Source organism: Molossus molossus, unplaced genomic scaffold (assembly GCF_014108415.1).
Source record: "Molossus molossus isolate mMolMol1 unplaced genomic scaffold, mMolMol1.p scaffold_m16_p_4, whole genome shotgun sequence".
Lineage (NCBI taxonomy): Eukaryota > Metazoa > Chordata > Mammalia > Chiroptera > Molossidae > Molossus > Molossus molossus.
In genome coordinates this window covers 94,322,903-94,335,233 of record NW_023425377.1, presented here as the reverse complement: position 1 = coordinate 94,335,233, position 12,331 = coordinate 94,322,903, and the positions used below count along the sequence as shown (strand labels likewise).

The following is a 12,331-nucleotide window of genomic DNA, read 5'->3' as shown; positions in this document are numbered from 1 at the left end:
AAAGTAACGAAACCAATCTTATTCTAGTTTGATTTAAATAGATAATGAAGGCCACAATTTGCTGGTGAGAAAAAAATGTTCTACCCCCCCCCCCCCCCCCGGGACATTTCTTCATTAGCAATGAAGAAAATAAAGAACAAAAGGTTAAAGAACCGTTCTTTTCAGGACCTTCTCTCCTTTCTTCTGACCTTCCTCTTCCTGCTGAGCACCGTCATGTTGCCCAGTGTCCCTTACTTGTGGCCACTTTTCTTGTCTACGGCCCACATATTGGGTCTTTTGGTTACCTTTTTCTCTAATCTTTAAAAAGTCTATGTCCAAGAAGCCATACTCTTCATAGAAGGCAGAAGCTGACATGATGAAAGTGCTTTTCTCTGTAGGGCAAATGAGGCTGTGGTGCTCTTTTCAATGAAACAGTTGTCCACGACCTCCAAGAGACACAACACAAAAACCTGCAGCAATCCGAAGGAGTGTTAGGCCATGAGGCAGGGCAAGTGGGAGAGAAACGTTTGTGGGGGACGGCCTTGTGACACCCCTCATTTATGACCTTCCCGCTCTTGGCCAAGCCAGCAGGTGAGCTCTCGGTGGTAACTCAGTCTAAATAAAAATAAACTCTGATAGCATCAAGGGTGTGAGGGGTAAGAGGAGAGGAAAAAGGAAGCAACTTCAGTTGGGATAATTTGCTACCTAACCAAGCTACAGACTCCATCAAGAAATATCACAGCTCTTCTACATATCGCCAGTGTGTATTTTTTAGCATAAGATGACACAAGAAGAGCTTAAGAATATTATTCTCAGTCACCACAGAAAAGAACCAGAAATAAACATTGTGGCATATTAAATTGCTATTTGGGGTAGAAGTGGACAAAGAGGAATGCTACTTGCACTTAGTGACGGCAAATATTTTAAAACATTATAAAAATGGAATTATACCCGCAGGGTTGTCCCTGGGAGGACTGCCTTTTGCTAACTGCATTTAAAATTGCACAATGCAGCTCGGCCAGTGTGGCTCATTGGTTGAGCATCGACCCATGCACCAAGAGGTTTTGATTCCCGGTCAGGGGTCAGGGCACATGCCCTGGCTGTGGGCCCGGTCCCCAGTAGGGGGCATGCAAGAGGCAGCCAATTGATGTTCTCTCTCAATGGTGTTTCTATCTCTCTCCCTCTCCCTTCCTCTCTCTCTAAAATCAATAAAGAAAAAAAATTTTTTTAATCAATAAATAAAATTGTACAATGCTAATCCAGTCTAAGACCATCCTCTTTTAAATCTTGACATATCAAGTATTGATAACGTTACTGTGTTATCTAAATCTCTGCCATGTTACCTTTGTAACCATCTAAATACTTCAAAAATGTGTATTGATTAAACTTTACACTCACAAATACACAACTTAGTAAAACATTGAAATTCCTTGTCCTGTTTTATTAACTAAATATATAAACCACATGTTTAACTACTTATAACAAAGCACATTTGAATGCACAATGATTAAAAGTTGAGAAAAATAAGCAGCTAACAATTTCAGTGCATATATATAAAATTAGGTTTGCAAAATAAATCATCTACTAATAAAAACTTGCAGTGTTTTAAGTTATAGGGTTTCTCGACCTCTCGAATAGAAACACCTGATACAGGTAAGGGGCCAAATAATTTCCTGGTTACATCTAGGAATGCCTATCAAACTTTGGATAGTTAGAACTGATTTATGAAGGTCTAATTAAAAGTAATATATATGCCATATCCTTCCTGCAAACTCAAAAACCAAACTGGTTCCACATGACCTAATAAAGCAGAGTTGGCCTGACATGCTGGTCTTGTTGTAATCTAACCCCTCCTCGCTTTCAGTCTTTTTATAAATATTCTCCAGCATAACCTTATTGCTCCAAACAAGCCCGTATCATCTCACACATTTTTATTGAGTGCTTATGATTCATGGAGCATTTCTATTAGGTGTCTGAAGAGAATGAGAACTAAACAGAAACAGTCCTTCCTCCCATAGAGTAGCAAGCTCACGGAGGAAAATAGACAATTCAGCAAGCAATTGTAATAGAACAGAATAATGTGGTCGGGAAGTACAGGGAGTTGAAGGAAAACCTAAGAAGGCCGTCAATTCAGACTTGGGAGATCAGGAAACGTTCCTGAGAAGTAGAGCCTAGTTTCAGATTTAAAGGACGGTCCAGCAAGGGGAAAAGGACGTCTAGGAAAGGGGGAGGGGTGGTAGTATTTTCCACAAAGGAATAGTTCCGATCTGTGGCTTAAGAAGACTCGGTGTTGCTCTTTCTCCTTCCATACCTTGGTTACACGCCTACACACACACAGACACACACACACACATACACACACACACACACGCCCCTCTCACTAGCTTTCTGGTGTGCCTCTTTCCTTTCCTCTGTCTAGACCATTCTTCCACTGTTCTCTATATTTAAATCCTATACAGGTTCTGCAACGTCCAACACTCTGGTCCTGTTTTAAATGTCAGCAAGGCTTTCTACCTTCTCTGGAAAGCCTCCTTTAATATCTTCATCTTGCAGAACTCTTTCCCTTCTTTCAAGTTGCTTCGAAGTTATCAAAACTGCACCAAAAATATTAAGCTGATTGTTAACTGCTGACGTGTATAATTCTAAGACTCTTTCTGGGTTCTGTTATCTCCATGGGCAGACTTGAAATTCAGGGACTGTGTTGTAAACTTTGCTTGTATCTCCGTCAGTGACAAACATAATCCATTATAAACTTTATTGCGAGAAGTACAATAAGGTGACTAAACCTCTGAGAAGGGTGTCATAAAACATAAAGCAAGCTAAGTTTTTGAAAATTACAAGCTCAAAAGAATGTTCTTTTAATTCTTATTAATATTGCTAGACAAAGTGGCAATAATGACATTTTTATTAGATAAAGAAAGAGTTCAGTCTGGCCAGTGTGTCTCAGTGGATCGAGTGTCATCCCATGCACCAAAAGGTCTCAGGTTTGATTATAGGTCAGGGCACATACCCATGTTGTGGGCTAGGTCCCCAGTAGGGGGCATGCAGGTGGCAGCTGATCAACGTTTCTCTCTCATTGATGTTTCTATCTCTCTTTCCTGATTTTTTCCTCTCTATCTAAAAATCAGTGAAAACATATTAAAAAAAAAACAAAAACAAAAAACATTTCACTGATGGAGGATGAAAAAATTCAAATAATAGTATAGGACCACACAAGCAGAACTGCTTTATTCTTGTTCTGTTTTATTTCCATTCCTAAGAAAATAATACTCATACTGGCAAAAGTAAGACAAAAATCAAAATAACAAATTTAAAGGCACACGATATAATATGACATTAAATATTCTAAATGAGTTTGAATGCACTAATTTGGAGAAATGATACTGCAAAGTACTGAAAGCATTTGCAGGTAAGGTAAGTGAATCGCTAAAATTGCCTTTACAGATACTATGATGAACAGAAGGATGACAGAGAACAGAGAATCCAGCCACTTCCCCAATTTTCAAAATAGAGAAGGTGGATTCCAACAACTCTAGTCTAGAGAGCTTGACATTCATTCCAGGCATGATTCCCAAGAGATTCTTAAAACTATGGAATGTGAGCATTCAAAATGTGAAGTGTCGTTACCCACAAGTTAGTGCTATTTCCTTTTGGTTTTAATAGGGTTACTTGATATCCATTCTGCAGAAAGTGGAAATGTATTTTAGCAAGGAATTTGACGGAGTCTGTCACAGTATACTCCTGGGCCACACAAAAGAATGTAAATTCGGAGGAAAGAGAGTTATTTGACTATATAACTGGTTGAACAGCCTTATAAAAGAGACTAATTCATGAACTCATGAAAAGCAATAGGAAGGTGGCCAGGATCATGCCAAATGTTCCTTCAGTTCTGCATTCTATTCTACACATTTACTCAGATGAAGCTATTGATTGTGTCCTGATCAAATCTGCCTCTACATTGGGAAGAATTGCTAATCCGTATCGTAGAATCAGAGTCCAAAAATACCTTGACCTTCCTTTCGAAACAAAAGTCTAACCAAAGGTAAAGATTAAATTTAATTGCAGTACGTATTTTTAGAAGTCACAAATCAAATGGCCAAATATACAACTGTGGAGAAGAAGTATATTTGTACAACACGAAGCAAAGTGATGCATAATTAAACGGTGTAGTGTGGGTGCAAAAAATAAATGTGGAGAGGACAGATTAAATTTTAGGATGGTTAACTATGTGGTAACTGGAGGAGAAAACCCAATATATCCAATGATATTAGTCCACTCCTCTAGGTCCAGTGTGAGGACCACACTTTAAGAAAAACAGGAATGCATCCAAAGGAGAAATTCCCTGGTGATAATGAGACTCTCAAACCAAGCCAGTTCAGGACGATTTGAAGGAACCGAATATTACCATAAGGACTAGAAGAACTGTCATAAGTAAAAGCATTTGTGCAGGTATTCTAAGAGGTAAAAATCAAGATATGAATATTATAGAGGCAAATTATATAGTTCAATATAAGAAATGAGTTCTTATGCTAAGAACAGAGCAAAAAAAAAACCTCCTAGATTGTAGATCAATCTTGATAGTTTGCCTAAATTAATCTTCATGTTCTCTATGAATTCAGAAATAAAGTTATCTGCTAAGGAAGAAAAGAATAAGGATAATTTTAGTGGACTGGAAAACATGGAAAAATCTGGACCATGTATATGGAGATTCTGATATGTAATTACCCAAGAAAGAATAAAATAAACTCCTAGCACTGTTAACCATCCCTCCAACTGCATCAGGTGGCAGTGAATCAAGATCTAGTGACAAGATATTTGAGGGTTGGAGCAGAGTTGGAGCTGTCTAAGATCATTGTGATAAGCAAAAAGAGAGAAAAATTAGAAAATTAAAGGAGGCCAAAGAAAAATAAAGGAAGAGGATGGTGTCAGGTCATGGTGAGTGAGTGAAATTGTGGGAAGGATAGGCGGCTGTGGTCAGAAAGAGCATGTGAGATGCTCTGTTTTTTTCAGCCGGGACAGTTCTTTGATGTGAAGGCCCAAGTAGGTGAATACCGGTGGATTCCCAAAGGGAAGGGCAGCCGGTTAAGGTCCTGTGAAAGCCGAACATGCAGGTGTTGAATGAAGTCCTGAACAATGTCAGCTGACTAAAATGCAGAAAGAAAAACCTCCATTATTGAGATTCCTAATGCAAGTGGAATGCTCAGGTCAGTGAGCATTGGGAATGGGGAGAAGATAGATCACACTGGTGAAGGACGTGAACTTAGAAAGACAAAGGGTAGGTAATTGGGAGATAATGAAAGAAATATGTTACAAGCAGTTCTGAATGGGCAGCAAGGCATCTGAGAGAAAACCATAATATTTCACGGAGGGTCATTGCAAAATGAATATTGTTCTTTAAAAATGTATTCTTGACTGGGACAACATATACCATCAAGGCATAAAACATGTAATTCAATAATTACAAAGACCACAAGATTAAACATATTAGACACCTGTTTCGTGCCTGGTACTGAGTCCAGTGACGAGTATCCTGAGGGAGACTGAAGTTTGGTCAAAGATACAGATGCCTTAACAGGTATTTTTAATGTAATGTAGCATAGCCAAAAGAAATATGGAGGTTAGGTCAGACCTGGGACTAATTTTAGGATTAAGAAGTTTTCCTTGGTCTGCCCAACTTCTTTCCCCAGGATGTTCACTCCCCAAAGCCATTGTCTTCGGTTGGCTTCTGGCTAATTCCTGCTATGGTGAGAAGAAAGAGGTGGTTAATTAATTTGAGTTGCCTCTGATTTTCTAAAAAGGGGGGTTCATTTTAATAAAAGATTATCAATGGCCAGAAAGCATTCCAGGTTGGTAAAGTTAGTAACTAAGGGTAGTGAGAATCACCTTTTTATGGTAAGGGTTGGGGGAGAGATCCCCAGAGACCCTCAAGTGTTATAAGGTAGACTAAAGTGCTTCACTCCTTCCAAAAAATTCTACCCATACTCTATATGCCTCAAGGCCATAGGAAGATAAAGCCTATTGGCCTGAATCCAGCAAAGAGAGAAAAAACATGAAATAGGTCAGATACTTCCAAACTGTTTGAGAGAAATAGAAGCACATGTGAGTCAGCTTAACCGAAAACTTACTTCAACCCCAATTAAGTCAACTAGTTTATAGGCAATTATATTTGTTCATCCAAAGACCTAAAAATTGTCAAAACCTCTTCATCTATCAGGTCAAGATGAAGATATCCAAAACAAAACGATTGCACAGGCACTGGATCAATACCTACTGAATAAATCTAGATTGTCTAGAGACTAACACGCATTGAAATTATTGATAATTTAGAATTAAAAATATCAGTTTTTACAAATATACAGAGAAGTAATAAATAGTAATGTTTAAGAAAAGTTGCTTGGGCAAATATTTATAATTTAAGTGGTATAAAAATCAGTGACATAAAAGTTATACATTGTAGCAAATAAAAGAAAAGCTTAGAAACTATCTGGAAAATCTGACATATAGAATATATTCTGAATAAACAATTCTCTCCAAAATTTTGTTCCATCAATAACATACTTTTTGGCTTGGTATTTTCAAATATTGCTTTAAATTTCCATTTTTCTTTACCTGGAGAAATTCATTCTTAAGGCTAATTTGAGTTTTACCTATTTCTGAAAAAAGTTTAAATAGAAACTTTGTGGGTACATATGTTGTTTTAAACTAACTTGTAAAAAAAATCAGTATTCTCTTCCCTATAGTCACATTAACTGTTGGCAAATGCAACCTACAAATGTAAATGTAGAATTTAATTTCTCTAGTATGGTTTCAGACAAAATTTAAGGTTATACAGTATCTTTATATAAAAAAAATAATGTTAAAGGTTTTTTTGTTTGAAACAGTCTATGACAAACTGTTGACATTTAGTCATAAAATATTTTGTTGACATATTCATAATTTTAATTTTAGTTAATACTCCTTTAGTTTTAGTATAATATAATATTAACTACGACAGTTTTCAAAATAACACCATAAAGCACGATCATTTAAATAAACCATAGTTACAAGAGATATTAGTGCTAAGTATTGGGGAGTTTTCCACATTTCTCTTTCCTTTGGTGTTGCCAGGTATAACCAAAATATCTTTGCATTTCCTTCTGCACTCTGTAAATGACAGCTCTTTCAGACCCGTTATTTTCTCTCTGGACATTTAAAAACAAGGCCTTGACGGGACTATTTACATTCAAACACTATGAAACACCATAGCAAGCATAAGTGCATTAAATTTTTGTTGGGTTTCAAAGAGAGAAATATAATTTTATTTATTTGTCATACACTAGAAAGAGATTTCACAGAACAAGAAGAAACAGAAGCTACCCATTTATTCATTATAAGCTTCTACTAAATACATTTCACCAACCTAAATGTCCTATCTGGTATGTTTAAAAACATACAAGTGGGTCTATTTTCTATAACATGTTTCTTATTGTAACACTAATTATTCTAGATTTTTCCCTACTATTCTATCACAAGGCTTTATGTAGAAAGCCTACTCTTTTGACAAGAAAAAGTGTACCTTATATATTTTAATTTCGTGGTTCTTATTTTTCTGTTGAGTCACAGATCTCGTTGGCTATCTGAGGACTTTAGACTATTTCCCTAAAAATGCAGTAACTCAGATGTTTGAACACAATTCCAGGAACTTCATGACCCCTTGAAGCAACTCCACAGAACAAGTTGTTTGGTAACTGAACAAAGCTAGCCTACACAGACAACCTCCACTGAAAAAGTAATAAAATTTATATGGATTTTCGACAAATAAGGTTGGGTTTGGAATTTTAGACATTCATGCTGTTTTTATGTTGTTAATGGTTTTTACCACTCTTCAAAATATAGTACCTGAAATACCACAGCTGAAGGAAAAAAATATGACCATATTAGGAAAAGCAACAGATTAATTCTACCTTATGAGCCAAGATATAAATGTCTATATCGATCATTAAGTGCTTCAACGTTTTATGTATGTAACCAGAGGGTTAACAATTTTCTTATCAAGCTCAGTTCTATTAAGTAGGTAGACATTTAATCATCAGAAAACTAACCCTGAAAAATCACTGCTTATATTTTTAAAATGAAGCTCTAATTTAACATACAGTTTCAAATAGAAATATGTATGTACACACACACACACACACACACACACACACACACACTCAGAGGGGTTTTCAATACATTAGACACCAAGATGCCTTCCACCAGTCACCATTAAGCGAGATGTACAATTGCCTTCTAGTTTATTTCAGAAGATGTAAACTGCTTATCAAGTGCAAATGAAGAAACCAACATGCGAAAACAAGTGAGCAAGAGAAGAACGCTTAAAATGCAAAGCCAGAAATCACATGACCACATTGCATGGCAGCCCCTCACACCAGTGTCACAGCGAGGCGGCTCAGCCCACTGAATACAGGCTCCAGGCACAGACCCCACGCGCACAGACGACGATGACCCCTTGCCCACAGTTTCCCCAGGTGTGGCAGTCATAATGAAAACGAAAATTGGACTGCCAAGCAGTAATTAATACATGGGCGCGCGCGCGCACACACACACATGCACACACACACACTCACACACACACGCACACTTACTTTGGTCGAGCCCCTGAGCAGCCCACTGTAAGTTTCCTGGCTGCTTTCTCTAAGCAATCCTGCAACTGCAGCTGCTTGCTCTCGAGGAGGGCGAATCGCTCACCCCCGCCGTAGCAAGCGGGATGAAGTTGCGGTAAAGCCCAGGCGCTAAGGTCCCAGTGTCCCTTTGCTGCACCGGGTGGCGCGGGGCTGGCCGACTGAGCGGCCCGAGCACCCCGGCCGTGAGAGAGCAGCGGCCCCGACGCGCCCCGCGCGTTCCCACGGCCCCGCTCCACGAGTGCAGCCGCCTGCGCGGTCGGCCCGGCGCCCACCCCCGTCAGCCCTTGTCCTTCGAACGTCGTAGGTCCCCCGGGCCTTCAGCCGGGCCCCCGGGCGCCGTCTCCTTTGCTCCCTTGCTCCTCCCTAGCGTGGGAACCGGGCCCCAGCCACCACCCCCGCCCCCCGCCCGCTGGGACCGGGCAGCTTGGAGCGCCAGGAAGGCTTCCCGGGGTGGGGGTAGGGGTAGGAGGGCAAGCCCAGGCTGGGGGGCCGGGAGAAGGCAGCCGCCCCTTTGGGGAGCCCCGACCTGCATGGGTGTGCAGCGACCACTTACTCGGTGGCCTCCCAGAGCTCGGGACTGCGTTTCCGGATCTCCAGTAGCTCCAGGGCGCGCCTTGCAGATCCGCACTGTGAACGCAGAAAGAGTGGGCATCAGGGGCAGGAGGGGGTGGGTGGGAAAGGGGACCCTGCGGTGGCACCTGTCGGTCCCTGCGCCCGTGCACCCATCGCACACGCGGCCGCAGCGCTCCCCTTGGGCTCACCCCCGTCTACCTGCTCAACAGGCTGGGCAGGACCTGCCTCGCCAGCCCGATCCCGCGCTGCACCGAAGAATCCAATCGGTTCTGGTAGCGGTCCCTCCCTGCGTCTCCCGACTCTCTCTCCGATGACCCCAGAAGAACCCGGGCAGTTCCTTTCCCTACTGCATTCGACTTCTTTTCAGAACCCCTCCCCTTCCCTGCGGGGAAAAACTGAAAAAGAAAGTAGCGGCTGTAACCCACCATGGCGAGGTCACTCAGGGTCCTTCGGCAGCCCGCTGCGTTCCCTCTCCCCGTAGGGGTAGGTCGCCAGGGACGACTCCCCAGCTGCTGTCTGCTTTTTGCCTTGGGTCTCGCTGGGCGAAAGTGCAGGAAAACTGCAAAGAAATCTGCTTGTGGAAAACCAACTCTGGGCTGAGTCCCACCCACTACGCCCCGGCTAGTGCAGGGGAATTGAGTCTTGGCCCCTGCAGCTACCCAATCGCCATCCCAGCAGTTACTCTGTGGAGACAAAGAAAAGGGGATGGGACAAAAGAGGAGAAAGGAAAAAGAAAAAAAAAAAAGAAAGAACTCAGGAAAATTTTGGCCTACTTTAAAAAAGAAAAGAAATCTTCTCCACTATACTCTGGTCCCAAAAAACTAGTTTACCAGACCAACATTTCTGCTGGGAAGTTGATATCTGAATGGATGGTTTTCTCGACTTGGTTTTCCCGTTTGAAGTCCATTTCCTCTTTTGCAAATGCAGCCCTATGGTTGCAGACATTTACTTCTTTCCAGTAAGGTCCCGATTCTGCTTGGTTCTGTATATTTAGTTCTATTTGTTGTTGTTTGGGGGGGGGGTGTACATGTGGTGTGTATTCCAGCACAGAAAAATAAGTTCTGATGTATCTGAGTCATCTTCCTAATTATATATATATATATATATATATATATATATATATGTATATATATATATATTTATATTTATATATACTCACACACACATATATGTACATATAATTATGCTTTTTCACTGTGAATTCACAATTAATCATGATTATGTGATCTTTCTTTAAACTCAGGAACTCTAATATGAATTGTTTATAGTTATCTCCAATCCTTATATTTCTCCCCAAACCTACCACATCATCTGGTCCCATTATAGATTCATCACATTTGCAAATTATTCTCCCCTTTTTGTCTACTATGTTCTTCTTATGGCAAACATCAGTCAGAATAAGCAACAACAACAACAGCAGCAAAGACATTTAAATAAGAAAAAGGGCATTTCAATAAACTTTGCCCTATTAGCAGCCAAAAGTTTGCAACTATAAGTTTGCATGTTTTGGTTCTGCCACCTCTGAAACCTGATCTTCCTCTACTCCCAACCCAGCAACCCATGATCATCTCTTAGGTCAGTAGGGTTTCTCTCCTCAAGGTACTTAGAATTTTAAACCTAGAAGGATAGAAAATGAAATACCCACTAACACATAATTGAAAGAGAATCTCATGCTATATTTTAAAAATAAATTAAATGATATGAAAGCACAGAAGAAGAGATATTTTTTGACAGGAGAAATACTTAATAAGGGAGCAGCAGTAGAGTTAAGCTTTAAAAAGTTGGTCACATTTGGAAAAAGGCAAAACTGTTTTTATTTTGCTTAGTTTTTTTTCAGTCTGAGCAAAGGCATGGAGGTGGCAAGCCATGACATAGGTATTCAAGAAACAGGAAGTGGTACCATTTGATGAAAAATACAAAGTAGCCAGGCTGGTGTGGCTCAGTGGATTGAGCATCATCTTGTGCACCCAGGGGTCACTGGTTTGATTCCCTGTCAGAGCACATGCCCAGGTTGCGGTCTTGAACCCCAGTCAGGGGTGTGCAGGAGGCAGCCAATTAATGTTTCTCTCTCATCAATGTTTCTATCTCTCTCCCCCTCTTCCTTCTTTATCTAAAAAAAAAAAATCAGTAAAAAAAGATTTTTAAAAAATACAAAGTAAATTTTTAAAATATAGGAAGATAATGTGCAAACATCCATTGGGTCCAAATGGCCTCTAGTTGTCATGCACTATAGGCTTGGCAAAGGTTTTTTTGTTGGTTTGTTTTTGTTTTGGTGTTTCTCTACTGGCATTACTCTTGTCAATATTGCTTTCATCTTGGAATGAGATTTGCTAAAGCTGTTAATTTCTGTTTTTACCATTTTCACATTCTGTAGCACACCCCCAAATTCTTCGTTAGTATTGCATTTAACCTCAGTGATCTCTGCCAGGGGCTACTCAGTTTTACAAAGGGTCGACTGTCAGCTAGAGACACTTTTGTGTTCTCACATCCTTTGTGAGTGTGGGGTATATAGGGAAAGCAACCCATCGAGAGTTAAGGGTGGCTGGAACCAACAAAAGGTGATTGTGAACCACATTCCCTCATCTGGATATTTGATATGCCCTGAAAAAGTACTGACAGTACTTTTGCACTAGAAAAGTAATCTTTTGCACTCATAATCTTTGCCGCCTCAGTGGCCTAAGGATTCAGTAGAATGACTGTAGAGTGGATAAATGAATACCTGAATGTCATCATCTTTCCAGCTCCGTTCTTCTGCCTTATAGATGATGTGTAGGTTGAAATCTATTTTCCTCCACTTTATTGAGAATAGGAGAGTTGTCATGCCAATTTAACAAAAATGTTAACAAGGACAAGTATTCAGTTTAAAGCAATCCTGGGTCAATTTGTCAGCCCAGGCCAAAAAAAGATGCATTGTTATTCCTGTGCGCACAATGACAAGAGTACAAATGCCACACTTACCAATGACAATGCCAACCAGAGATGTGATCTAACACTCAGTACTGAGAGTGTGGTCTATGTAACGGCAGTATCAGCATGACCTGTGTGATCTTGTCAGAAATGTGGACCATCGGGTCTCACCCTAACCTACTGAATCATTTAACAAAATCCTCCCTTGA

At 40.3% G+C, this 12,331-nt stretch overlaps 1 protein-coding gene across 3 annotated transcripts in view; it reads right to left on the bottom strand.

The window, feature by feature from the left end:
- GUCY1A1 (guanylate cyclase 1 soluble subunit alpha 1) overlaps nt 1-10,168 on the bottom strand; it is a 52,622-nt gene extending 42,454 nt beyond the window's left edge. Inside the window, exons 1-3 of one of the 3 annotated variants that reach the window (XM_036241216.1) lie at nt 10,046-10,168; nt 9,414-9,610; nt 9,196-9,269 (exon numbers count right to left, since the gene is read on the bottom strand). The gene's annotated coding sequence lies outside the window, so the exon portion shown is untranslated. Of the gene's footprint in view, nt 1-8,603; nt 8,767-9,195; nt 9,270-9,413; nt 9,611-9,640 lie in introns of those variants that run through there. The other 2 variants (XM_036241215.1, XM_036241217.1) reach the window with 2 other exon arrangements.
- Nucleotides 10,169-12,331: the final 2,163 nt, after the last annotated feature.